General features: G+C 39.5%; 1 pseudogene; it reads left to right on the top strand.

Moving 5' to 3' along the window:
• The first annotated feature begins 250 nt into the window (after positions 1–250).
• Positions 251–15,255, top strand: LOC147451176 (uncharacterized; annotated as a pseudogene).
• The last annotated feature ends 292 nt before the right edge of the window (positions 15,256–15,547 follow it).

Raw genomic sequence — 15,547 nt, 5'->3', positions numbered from 1 at the left:
CTTGGTCTGGATATGCAAACATATCTAGACAGATCAAGAAATAAAGCAAAAACTCTTCGCCCACTTGTGTTGGCACGTGCTCTCCAAGGGGCAGTGGTGGCAGGCACACCATTTTATGGGCAACCTTTATTGCATGGAGAGAGGGAAACTGTGCAAAGAAAGAAGGCTAGAGGATTTGCAGAAATAGTTTCTAGACAACAAAACAGTGCGGATGACCACGAAAGATTTGCAGAAACAGCCTGGCTATGTGATGGAGTCTAGACAACGAAAAGAGTGCGGACGACCACGAAAGATTTTGTTTGGTATGGACATGAAGCAAGAGGGACAAATATTTGATGTGAATGCAGATTCCACAGATGAGGAGATTCATGCAAATAATGACATAATAGATGACACCATACCTTCTGTTAGTGAATACATTATTGGTGATTTTGAGATTGTTATGCCAAGGGGTCATTGGGCAATAAGACGAATGCCTAAAAATGTCTCTCGTAAGTGCTTTGGTGTGCTGGAAGGGAGAAGATGTGAGAATGTCATGCAAAGTATGTCTCCAAGACTTGTGGCCCCATGCTTTTGGGGAGTGATAACTTACAAAGACCAGAGGCAACACCAATGGATGTGGTTTTGAGGCCATGATATGCATCACACTGAAGTTGTGCCCAAACAAGTATTGTCACCACCGGAAAGGCCAACAACTTGGCTGGTAGAGAGGGGAACAGGTGTATCAAAGGAGGAGTATGCTGGTTTGATAGGGCATGTTTTGTGATTAGAGATCCTTCTCCAAAGGCTGTCAAGGAAGGGGAGACAGTGGGAACCTCTGGCAAGCATAACAAAAAATGGAGGTCTAGTGTCTCTAAGGAGGCAAGTAAATGCATGGAAATAGGAGCACGTATGGAAGCTTGTTTTGTGCAAGAGATCATTTTGGTGCTGCTCGTCATGCCGTGTTCAAGATATTAACACAAGATCTATATGATGTGCATGTGGCTATGGAGCCCTACTGTACATGCCCTGATTTTCAAGGATGGGAGAAAGCAACAAAATCTTACTTGGCTTGTAAGCACCTATACTTTGTCTACACATAGATTCTTGGGTTGGATGGTAAGCAGCATATGATTATACATCAACCAACACTACGTGAAAGAGATCTCACTTTTATATTGAATCAACCCCGACAGTTTACGCCTTCAAAGAAGTAGAGAAAAAAGAAATGCCTAGTAGTTTGCACAATTTGTTTTGACATTTTGGTGGGTGATTTGTACACTTTGTGAGGCTTTATTTTGGCATTTCCCAGTAAAACAATCTCTTCAATGGCATGCTTTTTGCCTTGTACTATTTTGGACCCTAAAGATTAATGCTTTTGAGGAATCTTTATTTGAAATGATGGTAGTGCTTGTAGCATGTGCAAAATTGTTTTGGGTATTTAACTTTGACATGTGCAAAAATAGTACTTCTATGTACAAGAATGACGTACATAGAAGTTTTGGTTGGGTTGGAGTTTTTTTAAATACAATAATGTTGTTGTTGTGAAGGGATTGGAGTACATGCATCAAACTTGCAAAGATAGATAAAACTTAGAAACATTTAAGTGAACACTCTAGTTTGAGCATGCAACTTAGAAAGACCTAAACTATGTGAGAAAGCTTCAAATGAAAAGCTTTCATTGACACTCCTCTCCTTGAGTGCTTGCATAATGCTTCTTCTCTAATCGTTGAAAATTGGAGGCCTAGACATTAATTTTTAGTTTTATTTATTTTTAACATCATTGAGCGCAGGAAAGGTAGTAGGGAGAAAGTTTTATACAGATTCATGTATTTACACGTGCATATTGCTCTAAATAACACCCTCAAGGGGCAACAATGGGAACACCCAAGAAGCGGCGTAGCTCAATTGGTGAGACCTTCGTGATGTAACCCCAAGGTGAGGGCTCGGGGCTCAAAGGTTGAGGCCTAGATGTTGTCTTGCTGCTTTTAAATGCTTTTGTCCGCATTTTAGGTGATGCTTTTTGCCTTTCAAAGTAAGTCGCTTCTTTTTGTGTGTCTTTGAGCTCGTCTACTCATATTGAGGTTGTGTGTACTGGTTGATGGTGCATACAAGTTGTATACAACATTGCTAGCATTGGTGCCACATCCGTCTATTAGTGGATTGAGTTCTACACTGCGTAACAACCACCGCGTTATCCTGCGTATGGACCTTGTTTTCTATAGGAATGTGTGTATAAGATCAATAAGGTCTCGACACTCGTCATAGTCAAAATGTCCTACCTTTGGGTGGCTCTTCTCCTTTCTAACGCCATACCTCCTCTCTCGCCTGTATCTTTTTCAAAAATCCCCAAGCACAAAATAGTGTAATCCACCTCTACATAACTCAAATTTAGGAATTTTGGGAAAAATTCACTAAAATGGGACAATTCTTGTCGTCTCTAGTTTTTTAGGAGAGGTGAACTCGGTCTAGGATGCACACTTTTTTGTCTCCTGTTCTTAAATGAAATGTAGTGTTTAGATGATGCACTCCCAAGTCTTATTTGTAGCCACCAATTTATATGCAGATATGCAGAAACTGTTAGATATATACTACATTTGAAGCTCAAAGTTTTGATTGCAGTTCATGCTTCCAGCTAATCCACTTTGTGTCAGCAAAAATAAAAATAAAGAACTTATTTTCATGAGGCTATCATCGTGAGAAGCAGACAAATCTTCAAGAATGAAAACTCTTCAATATTAAGACCGTGCTTCTCCCAAAACAAATATTGTAACAAACATCGTCTTGAGGTTCAAAATCTAGGCTACAGCTCCTTGCAAATGCTTGAGTTTCAAGCTCTTGGCTATTCTACTTGTCTCAAACATGGAGGCTAGTGTGTTGGGTTGTGGGTTGAGGCTCCTTCCCAATGCTCAATCCTCAAACTTCAGGCTAGTGTGTTGAGGCTCCTTGCCAATGCTCAAGCCTCAAACTTGAGGGTGAGACACAAGGCTCTAAATGGAGGCTAGTGTGTTGTGTTGGGTTGTGGGTGGGTTGTGGGTAGAGGATCCTTGCCAATGCTCTAGCCTCAAAGTTGAGGGTGAGGCACAAGGCTCTAAAGTCTAGTCTAAGATGAGAACTACATGCATAAAAAATGAAGCATAGAGAGTTGGGTTGTGGTTTGAGGCTCTTTGCCACGGCTCAAGGCTCCAACTTGAGGGCGAGGCACAAGGCTCTACAATGTAGAGAAGCACCACTTCTCTATTGTGACTCCACACAATTGAAAAACATTGTGGGATGTGGTGGTGCCATCGTGCTCCAAAAATACAAAACATTGCCAAACTCAAACTTTTGAAACGAATAATACAAAGTTGAAAGTGAAGGTTGATCAAGCTGCACTTTAATTTGAACTTGCACTTCAAGGTTTCAAGGTGCACTTTAATTTAAAACTCAAACTTTTGAAATGAATAATACAAAGTGAAGGTTGATCAAGCTGCACTTTAATTTGAACTTGCACTTCAAGGTGCACTTTAATTTGAATTTCCAGCCAGGCCTGACAACAACCATCAAGAGGTCTAATGTGTGATGAGGAAAGTTTGACAAGTTCAAGACACGACAGGCCCGCCCATCAAGCCCGTCTCTGTGGAGGGGCTATTGTAGGAGCTCAAATGGCTCTGCATGGAACTCGTGGCACTGCGCAATATCTCTCCACCATGCATCACGACATGCAAAGCGACGGGACGGAGCAGTAGTTCCTCGTCGACTTTGAGCTAGGATGTCGAGGAGGGCGCCGCCAGCTCTTCACTTGCTGTTGCTCTGAAGCTGCAAAGGAGGGTACCGCCAGCTCTTCATCTGCTCTGCTGCTCTTCACATGACGGAGCAGTAGTTCCTCGTCGACTTTGAGCTAGGATGTCGAGGAGGGCACCACCAGCTCTTCACTTGCTGCTGCTCTGAAGCTGCAAAGGAGGGTGCCGCCAGCTCTTCATCTGCTGCTGCTCTGCACCTACTACTGCTCTTCACCTGTTGCTGCTCCGAATCCACAAACACATCGTTTCTCCCTCTCGTCATGCGCCTCAGATGAGATGAGCAGGCATCGTCCATGGCCTCAAGGTGGATTTGTGTGGCTAGATACCTCTTACACCTTCCCCCTTACCTCCACAATCTGTAGATTTAATGGACCCTGATCTAAACGTGCATCCCACCATCCATGACTGTCTCTACCTTCACATCCACCTGCAATCCTCTCTATCTCTTCATTACGACCAGCACCATCAGTGAACCACTTGGCAACTCACTCATGAAAAGTGACCATCATCAGAATTGGGCGCTGCTTTATTGCTAAACCCTGTTCATTTTGGACTTTTGAGAATGGACATTTCAATGGGCCTTGTCACACGTCTTGTGTAGCAGCTACTGACAGTTTGGTCAAGTCTAGTGCATAGCAATTCGTTTTACCCCTAAACCAAATGTTGATATCTATGCGGATTATGGGGTTCGTTGATGTCTAGTGCTTACTATCCTAGATTAATAGCGCATCTTCTTTCAACACCAATTATCCGAGTGCCATCACCAGCTTGCTATTTCACTTGAGCGCCATAGTCTTCCAATAGCGGCAATAAAACCTTGGTGACACTGAGAATAGGTATTGTATCTCTTAGATGCATTCGAATGGTGATGGTGATGGTGGAGCTTATAATATATTAACTCAAACTAGGAAAGTGTGGGTGTGGTACCTATTAGCAAGCATGGAGGCTCAAACTTAAGTTCGAGCCTCCATGCTTGTTCATGTTCATTATGTATGTAAATGAGGGGGAAGCATGGAGGCTTGTGGAATTTGTATCTATTAGCAAGCATGGAGGCTCGAGCTTAAGTTCGAGCCTCTATACTTGTTTGTAAGGTTTCCAGTTTCTGAAACCTTAAAAGTTGTATAAAGCTTAATCAAACTGATATGATTATTGAAAAAGCAATGTAGAATTGTCCGACCATGGCAAATATTGGTATTTTTGGAATCTTAAGCACAACAAACCCCGGGCTAGAAATTTTCAGAATTGAATTCCGATAAAAACTGGCATAGTTATGACTCCTGGAAGTTTACACTGTGAATTGAGTAAAATAGAAAAATTGAAGGGTTACAGTAATCATTTAAGCATAGACTTTATTAAAGGTCTCCCAGATATTTACAAGATATTTACCAATTAAGCAAAAATAGGTCAAATTATAGCAAAATTGACATTTTAAAAGCTGGCAGGTAGTGGAAGGGTCATCATTGACCTGCCAGGGACTCATTTAGCAGCAGGGGTCGTTTTTTGACTTGCTGGGGACTGTTTGAACTTCAAGCAACTGCCTTTTTCAGCCGGTGAGAGCTTATGAGTGCCAGAAGACTATAAATAGGACCCTTAGCTTCACATTTTACACAAACTTGGAGCCTTGCTACTCTCTCTCTCATCTAGAGAGAACACTACGCAGAAATCATTAGAGTTTAATCTCTAATTGATTAACCCTAACGGTAATTAACCTAATCCTTCTTAATTAGTAAGGTTAGATTAAGATAAATGGTTAATTAATCAAAGATTAGGCCTATGCTTGCTCCTTAAACCTCTTTAAATTAATTAATCTCTGCTGATTATTATAATTAAGCTTAGTAATACTAAGCTAATTATTTATCCTATCATATTAAGACGGAAATTAGCCAAATTAACCATGAATTAATGGTAAAAATATTAATTAGGATTAGATTAAATTGAATTATTTATCAGAGATGAATTAGACAGTTATTAATCTAGAAAAATTATCCTATAATTTTCTCAAAAGTTTTCCTAATTAATTAGGAATAATTACTCTGTTTTTTGAACAATTTTAATAGGGGAAATTAGTAAATGAATTTCACATGAGGTGATATAATTATCAGTGGTTAATTAGGTGTTTAAGAACCCGTGATAATTAGGAAAAGCTCAGAAATTTAATCTAGCTAGATATTTTAGCAGAAATACCTTGTTTTTTGAGTAATTTAAATAGGGGAAATTAGTAAAATAATTTCAAATGTTCTGATATATTTATTAGTGGTTGATTAGGTGTTCAAAAACCTGTGATAATTAGGAGAAGATCAGAAACTTAATCTAGCTAATTAAGTTAGCAAAAATATCCCGTTTTTTAAACAATTTAAATAGAGAAAATTAGTAAATGAAATTTAAATGCTATGATATAATTATCAGTGGTTAATTAGGTGGTTAAGAACTCGTGATAGTTAGGAGAAGCTCAGAAAATTAATCTAGCTAATTACTTTGATAGAAATACCCTGTTTATTTAACAATTTAAATAGGGGAAATTAGTAAATAGATTTCAAATGCTATAATATAATTATCAGGGGTTACTTAGGTGAAAACAAACCTGTGATAATTAGGACAAGCTCAGAAAATTAATCTAGCTAATTTCTTTAGCAGAAATACTTTGTTTTTTGAGAAATTTAAATAGGGGAAATTAGTAAATGATATTCAAATGCTATGATATAATTATCAGTGGTTTATAAAGTGTTTAAAAACCCGTGATAATTAGGAGAAAATCAGAAAACAAATCTAGCTAATTACTTTGATAGAAATACTCTGTTTTTTGAACAATTTAAATAGGGGAAATTAGTAAATAGATTTCAAATGCTATGATATACTTTTCAGGGGTTAAATAGGGGTAAAGAAACCTGTAATAATTAGTAGAAGCTCAGAAAATTAATCTAGCTAATTTGTTTAGAAGAAATACTCTGTTTTTTGAGAAATTTAAATAGGGAAAATTAGTAAATTAAACTAAATTACTTTGATATATTTATCAATGGTTAATTAGGTGTTGAAAAACCCGTGATAATTAGGAGAAGCTCAGATAATTAATCCAGCTAATTACTTAGGAAGAATTACTCTGTTTTTTGAGAAATTTAAATAGGGGAAATTAGTAAATTGATTTCAAATGCTGTGATATAATTATCAATGGTTAATTGGGTAGTAAGAAAACTGTGATAGTTAGGAGAAGCTCAGATAATTAGTTTAACTAATTATCTTAGTGGAATTACGCTATTTTTAGCTAAAAACTAAAGAGGGAAATTAGTAAATCATATCATATGATTACATCCTATTTATTAGAGCTATATTATAGGGTAAAAAGGCCATGATAATTATTCCAAGGTCAAAAAAGTATTATAGATATTTATCTAAGTCAAATTACACTATGTTTAGCTAAAAACTAAAGAGGGAAATTAGTAAATCATGCTATATGATTACATGCTATTTATCAGAGCTATATTATAGGATAAAGAGGCCCTGATAATTATGTCAAGGTTAGAAAAGAGGTATAGATATTTATCTAAGTCAAATTACACTATTTTTAGCTAAAAACTAAAGAGGTAAATTAGTAAATCATGCTATATAATTACATGCTATTTCTCAGAGCTGTATTATAGGGTAAAGAGGCTGTGATAATTATTCCAAGGTTAAAAAAGTAGTATAGATATATATTTATGTCAAAATATACTACTTTTTGTGAAAATTTCAAGGGGGAAATTAGTAAATCATGCTATATGATTACATTCTATTTATCCCAATGAGCTTACATAATAATAAGGCTGTGATAAATATTTCAAGGTTAAAAAAGTAGTATAAGTATTTATTTAAGTCAAATTATCCTAATTTTAGCTGAAAATTGAAGATGGAAATTATATAACTAAGTTGAAAAATAATAAAATAATTACCAGAGGTAAAAAATATCCTTATCTACTTGTGGTAATTACACCATATTTAATTAGTGTGTTTATGAAATTATAATTGACCAAAAGTCCCATTTTTAGCAAATGATTAATTAAAATAAATAGACTTTGTGGTTAAAAGTTTTTAGGAAAATTATAGTAAGTTTAAACCTATGATATCAAGTTAAGGAAATGAAATCTTTAAGAGAAATTAAATACAATAAATATTGAGCCCAAAATAAGTAGATTATTAGCTTAAAAGTTGATGGGAAAATTAGAAAAAAGATATAGAAAATTATAAGAAAGTTAGGAGAGCTTAGAAAACCCTTAGGGAAGTGGTGGAAAAAGTTATCATGCCTATATAGACAAATAAGAAATTACTAGGTCAAGAATTTATCAATTAAGACTATAAATTTAACCTTGGATAGGTTACGGTTGAATACAAAGGTTAAGTCTAGATTTTGAATTATTTACCTAATGATTAGACGTCCTTTTTATAAGGATAAGAAGTTATGGCACCAAAAAAAACCCGAGCAAATCCTACATCTGATGATGAGGAAGTAGCTCCAAAACAAACTAGAGCGTCGCACGACGACGAAGCCGGGCCTAGTAGTAGGCCTACGGAGGAGAGTCTTCAGGCGCCAGCGCAGCAGCAGATGGCCAATCAATCCCAGGTGGGTGTCCCATTGTTCAAATAAGTCTTTAATTAGTTTAAGTTATTTTATAAGTTAGCATTGCATACATAAGAAGGATAAACTGGCTGAAAACAGAATGTAACTTCCAACATGCATTTGTTTATAATATAGAAAAGAATTGTTTGGGTTAAAACTGGTTGAATTAGGAAAGATATGTTTGATCATCCTTAAGACAGCTTGTCTCAAGACACCTCCGACTCCTTGTTATATTTTTGATGATAATGATTGGCTTTCTAGCCACGGATAAGTCGGTTACCCCCATGAACGATGAGTTTCTACTCCGTGTCATGTCTTGATGTTTCTACATAAGTTAGGATACCATTTTTTTAATCCTTGGGGAGCCGCCTGGTTGTATGGGCAATTGGTTTGGTGTATGGGCACCCGGAACCTTGGGTGGGGGTTTATTCCACTCCGGATTTGAACAAGGAATGGGTGCCGTTTTTCACCCTTAGGTGGTATTGAGACAAGAAGAGTACTGGTCATGGTTATTATGGATAATGTTTTGATTGACAGTACCCTGTCTTAAGTTTAAAGATGTTTGCTTTCTGAAAGAATGCTTTCAATGCTGTCTTCGAGGAATTACTGTGATGGAACGTTAAAAGAAACCATTATTTTAAATGTTAAAACAATGTGATAATAAGATAAATGAATCTTGTGTGAGTGCGGGGTGGTAAGTGGGGATTGACTAAGGTTGTCAATCATGGACGGGTAGACCTGATTCGTCAGGTAACTATCCATCCCTGCGCACTAAAACGTTTAGAAAACTTCTTGAATCGGAAGAGGAATCTACCAGCGGCTGTGCCCTCACATATGTTAGGGGGAAAAAAGCGTTGGTTGAGGATACCTTAGTCCAATTTGTGGAAGATATAGGGTCGAAATAGTTATTGGACTTTTAAAAGGATGTTCCGTTTCCGCTGCGAGACAGGACTAGGTCTTCTTCTAAGGCTATAGACCCAAGCCACTGTCAATGGTAAAGGTCTATTCCTTAGATTTTTCGTGTTTAGAGACTCCGATTTTTATCAGACCTAGAGACCTGTCAAGGATCCCATCCCGACCTCGGTATAGGCGGGTTGGGAACCATTACATTGTTCATGCTCATTATGTATGTAAATGTGGGGGAAGCATGGACCCTCCATGCTTGTTCATGCTCATTATATATGTAAATGAGGGGGAGACATGGAGGCTTGTGGGATTTGTACCTATTATCAAGCATGGAAGCTCGAACTTAAGTTTGAGCCTCATCGTCATTATGTGTGTAAATGAGGGAGAATCTTTCCTCATGCCCATCACATACTTGAATGAGGGGGAATCTTTCTCTTAGGGATTTAGACTCCATGCTTGTTCATGCTCATTATATATGTAATTAATAAGGGGGAAACATGGAGGCTTGTGGGATTTGTACCTATTAGAAAGCATGGAGGCTCGAACTTAAGTTCGAGCCTCATGTTTATTATGTATGTAACTGAGGGGGAATCTTTCCTCATGCCCATCACATACTTGAATGAGGGGGAGGCTTTCTCTTAGGGATTTAGATTATACTTTAAATGATAGCTCTCTATTTAGGTTCACAATTCATACCATTTTGCAATAAAAAAGTATCTCATTTGCAAGATTCTAAAAGTCAAGAACTTGCATTTTCTATAGTTTGACCTCTAAAACAAGAGAACGATATCCTTTGTTCTTCCAAACAATCCCTTACTTGTTTGTAGTCAAACTTAAGCATGTCAAGTTTTGACTGAATTAGAGTTATATTTTGTGTAATAATGATCAATATTAGCAAAATGATTCCAAAATGTACTAAAAGTTTCTTTGTATGCATCTATAGAGGATAAATTATTACGCTAACTAGAGGATATTATTACATGGTGGCTTTGTATACTGCCAAAATACCTCCAATTAAATGAACTATTTCAAAAATGGGACTTGAATTTTTTCCATTATTCCTAAATTGGTCTTACATGCAACACAGGTGTTGACTTTCACCTTGAAGATGATGCAAAAGGTGTTCCCAAAGTTGGTGCGGCCCCCCAAGAAGATGCCACTCCCCTCCCACCGCAAAGAGGAGCAGATGATGGTGACCTCTTGCCGCAAAGTGGAGATGAAGGGAATAACCATGGCGAAGAAACTACCTTCTCAATAGACCAAGATTCACAAACACTAATTGCATCCTCTGAGCCAAATGCAAGCCAAGATGCAAATGTGCATGCCGCATCTTTTGAGCAAACTACCAACCAAGGTGCACAAGGTGATATACCTGCACCCTCTGAGAGTGCTAAAGATCAATTCTTCTCAATAAAAAATGATGAGCATATCACCCTCCATTGACCTTCAAATCAACAAATGAGCATAAATGCGTCGACTTCCTTTGGTCACTTTAGAATTTTGCCGTGTCTCTACAATCAAGTCAGGATAGAAACCTTTAATTGAATCAAAGAGTTGGTGGTGAAGATCAACAATCAAGTGTTTACTTGGTGGAAGTCAAGCTTCCATTGTATGGAGACCAAGGATTAAATAATAACGTGATTGTTACGAGACTAGACACCTCCTGTTGTATGTGGTTAACTACAATTGAGATAGCTGGAGCGTAATGGTTAATTACTGTGTTGTCTTTTATTTTTGCTATGATAGCTTGTAGATTGGAATTTTGGGATTTGAGGAGGGCTTCCGCAAAAACTCATTATCGGCCATTTGATATTTGCATAGTGTTTTATATATTTTATCAATAAGCCACTATGACTGCTTTGTAAATAGGATAGTGAAAACACACCCTAAGAGAATCATGCAATAAGTGATACTCTCCACTTATAAACTAAAGTGAAAATAAGTGTAAAAGAGGGGCCTCCAATTTTTGGCACCAATAAGCAATATCAAAATATTAAATACCAAACTCCACAAGAGGCCATGGAGTGGAGTTTGGGGCTACAATCTTTAGGCCATTCTTGTGTAGATACTCAAAATTTTTCCTTTTCCTTCTCTTAACCTATGTCTTGGGCTATGGAGCTTCCATGTCGGCTTTGGAATTTTTTCACACGCATATGAACAGGCTAACTCTAAATTTGAGAGGGATAATCACACTAAAAGTCTCATACTATAACTAAAACTTTCATAATTTGAACCGGCTTGAGAACCTTCTTGCCCAAATTTGAGCCGGCCATTTTTCATTTTGAACAGGCTTTGGATAAAGCGAACCTATCTTTTCGCGAGCCCTTCTTCCATGTGTCATATTCTTGTGTAAGAGTGTGTAAGAGTTGTCTCCTGTGCTTCTCCGTGTACCATTATGTGTAAGTATGTCAACATCTCCATCCCTTTTCTTTCTATGTCAACATCTTCCCCTACTATCTCTCTCTTTTTCATCATGGCAAGGTCAAGGGTTGAATTTCATGGCCAAGGATAGAAGCGCACCCTTGCTCCCACCAGTGGTATCAGAGCGAGACGACGCTCTTGGAAACATGACCACAATGGAGATGAAGATTCATATTGGAAATTGGAGCTTTCAAAATCCTCTTAGAGAAACAACAATTTCCAACTGTGAAGATCTTATCACCAGTCATTAGAGCTAAGTTGATTTTGTTTATGTAATGATTAGTTCAAGGGGGTTTTAATCTCATTAAAATTAAGAACATGATTCATATTGGGTTATAAGAAAGAAGGTGATAATAATTTAGTAGTAAATAGTGAGAGAGATCCAGTCCGACAACATCGACAACATGACTACCAATGAATTCGAAAGAGACTGGAAACAAGAATTTTATTGCAATTGCAAGCAAGAAATTGCATGAAGCTAAAATTTCAAAAAATAAAAAAAGCTTTGCACTAATTGTGAGACATGCAAGACAGTGTGTTTGAAGCTTGTGAAGAAAAAAGATTTTGATATCGTAGGAACAATCCCATAGAAGAGGACGACCAGGTATTCAATCTCAAAAACGTACTCAAGGATTCACAATTTGAGTACTCAAAGGTTTGAATTCTGTAGGAGCTATCGCTTGTACACACTTAAGCATCAACATCAGCCTCAAAAGGAGCAAACGTCGTTGCAAGCCTGTAGATTCAGATTGTTGTGGGTGGAGCCAAAGGTCTAGCAGTGGAGGAGGAATGATATGTTTGTGATGGACTCTGACTCTAAACTGTGGTGCTACTGCTAGAATAATATAGATTAAAAGCCTTTTGGTGCTTGCACCCTTTTGTGAAATTCTGTTTTGCAACAAGCTCGAAGAATGGATGGTTAGGGCATGTGTACATGGATTGCGAACCATTATAAACTGTTCAAATACCGAGAGGTCCACACCCAGTGGAACATCGCATTGTTGTGGCCCTACATTCTGCATGAGGCCCAAAAGTGACCGAGATTTTATGGCTGACAAAAACTCTTCAGAATCAAATGCGAATAGATTATACGAAGGGGAAGAATAAGGCCGAAACATATCAATGTTGCCCATGTCACACTGGGGCACCCAAAGCTTGGCCAAGCGGATGTGGTGTCCCCTCATTTGTCTACGAAAAGGTAATTTGGGGCTAGAAATTTTGTCAGATGGCCGGCCTCACAAGCTCGGCCAACTTTTGAAAGTGGTGGCCAACTCTCAAAAAGTAGCGCAGGAGTGCACGCAATAGGAGTTGAGCTCTGGCCATCAGTGTGAGAAGCGGGGAGACTACCATCTGGGCTGCAGGGATTGGTTGCTTTCATTGCCCATCTTTTATCTTATGGCCCAGTGTGACACGAACTGTGTCGAACTGGGCGCCCACCCTGCAAATCCGAGCTGGGACAGGTGGCCCAATGTGACAGGGGCCATAGAGGCAAATCTTACCATCGTTTTCAAGCCTTAGAAAGCCAAAAATATAGGAAGCATTCCTTGCTAATGAGGCTTGAATGTGTCTGTAGACCCTCAGAAGCTTCCTGTGTCGGGCCTGTAGGAGTTACAACCCCATCTTCATTGTCACCCGTTTCATATTAAACAAGCATGGCTCCAATTTGTGCACAGAGATGCAAACAATGAGCCCTAACTCGACTACCCGAGCTCTCTCTCTCTCTCTCTCTCTCTCTCTCTCTCTCTCTCTCTCTCTCTCTCTCTCTCTCTCTCTCTCTCTCTCTCTCTCTCTCTCTCTCGTTAATTTGTAGGGGAGGCTTCAACTTTATATAAATTTTTTTGTGCATTCTCGCCTTTATATTTTTTGGCTTCTACATTAGGGTTTGTGCTACGTCTCTGTGTCCTGTTCATTTGCAGGGGATGCCTCAAGTGAGGGAGAAAGAGAGGCCTGGGTAGTTGGAGAGGCCCTCAGTGGGGGCGCAGGGTGTGATGGCAGAGATGTGAGAAAGCAGGTTGCATGGAGAAGGTATAGAGGTAAGTAAGAGAGGAAAACCGAGGGTTGTTCGCGCAAGAGTTGAGACCCGAGACACAGGGAGAGATGGAGGAGCCCATCCTCGTCACTAAATGACACCTTCCCAGGGAGGTGGGATCAATGACCCACAGTAGGCGTCGCGAGGCGGGTGCAATCCGGGCCGTCCGATCGACATTTAAACTAGGTGTGAACTAAGCGTGAACTCGGAGATATGTGCACCACACCAAATTTGGTGTGAACTCGGTGTGAACTAGGTGTGAACTGGGTAGGGCCTGCACACCACACCAAATTTGGTGTGAACTCAGTGCGAACTCGGCGTGAACTAGGTGTAAACTTGTCCGCGACGTCGAGATCTATAAACTTATCCCACACACACCTTTCAATGAGCACGCGTTAGCCTAGTGGTTAGAGTCCATCCCGTGGGGGAGAGGATAGTGGGTTCAAGTCCCGGATCCGAGAAAGTGGGAATCTTTTGCATTTCGTAGGCAACTTAATGGTCACGATCAACCGGTGATCGTGAGCCATTGATACCACCTCCAAATGGAGGTGTCAATTAGTGATGACGAGGGGAGCCCATGAGTGCAAAGATATTCGAATCGATTCTAGGAAAAAAATTAATGAAGTATTCCTCATGATTCATGATACACACATAGATTCCCGACCAGTCCCACTTGCTGTTATCGTTAACATATCCTAAATATAGCTTCATCATGAGATTACATTCTTTTTGGCCTGCCCAAAGGGCTAAGGCTATAGTGATGCGTTCCCTTTTTGTTACTGAAAGATGGAAAATTCTTTTTTAAAAATGCATAATTTTTAATCGGCTGAGCACATCGAAGATATTCATTGCAAAGAGGAGACACTCATTGGATAGTAACGCTCATTTTTTTTATTGGTTCCAAGAGATGGAAGATACTCATTGCAAGGCAAGCCGGTTGGTGGGAGTGCTCAATGTTGGGATACTATGTTTGAAGGTGAGATCTCTTGGTGATCCTCTCTGTTAAAGCTCTAAAATAGTGATCAAGCTGGCCCCTCTCTTTCTCTTCGTCTCTCTCCCCTTCAAATGGCGGGCTTCCACTCACCGACATCCTTACAGCATCTCTCTTCTCCAATTAGCTTCCATTGTCCACCTCTTGGGACCTCCGCTCTTAGCTCTCTCTTCTCTCTCTCTCTCTCTCTCTCTCTGACGTTTGTTGCAAGCAATCTCTTTCTCCTTTTGCTTGCAGTCTCATAGCAAGGGGTCTCTCTCTCTCTCTCTCTCTCTCTCTCTCTCTCTCTCTCTCTCTCTCTCTCTCTCTCTCTCTCGTTAATTTGTAGGGGAGGCTTCAACTTTATATAAATTTTTTTGTGCATTCTCGCCTTTATATTTTTTGGCTTCTACATTAGGGTTTGTGCTACGTCTCTGTGTCCTGTTCATTTGCAGGGGATGCCTCAAGTGAGGGAGAAAGAGAGGCCTGGGTAGTTGGAGAGGCCCTCAGTGGGGGCGCAGGGTGTGATGGCAGAGATGTGAGAAAGCAGGTTGCATGGAGAAGGTATAGAGGTAAGTAAGAGAGGAAAACCGAGGGTTGTTCGCGCAAGAGTTGAGACCCGAGACACAGGGAGAGATGGAGGAGCCCATCCTCGTCACTAAATGACACCTTCCCAGGGAGGTGGGATCAATGACCCACAGTAGGCGTCGCGAGGCGGGTGCAATCCGGGCCGTCCGATCGACATTTAAACTAGGTGTGAACTAAGCGTGAACTCGGAGATATGTGCACCACACCAAATTTGGTGTGAACTCAGTGTGAACTAGGTGTGAACTGGGGAGGGCCTGCACACCACACCAAATTTGGTGTGAACT

The sequence above is a fragment of the Adiantum capillus-veneris genome, chromosome 9 (genome assembly GCF_014529385.1).
Source record: "Adiantum capillus-veneris isolate H3 chromosome 9, ASM1452938v2, whole genome shotgun sequence".
Lineage (NCBI taxonomy): Eukaryota > Viridiplantae > Streptophyta > Polypodiopsida > Polypodiales > Pteridaceae > Adiantum > Adiantum capillus-veneris.
The sequence above is the reverse complement of the archived record's forward strand: the minus strand, read 5'-3'. Positions and strand labels throughout refer to the sequence as shown.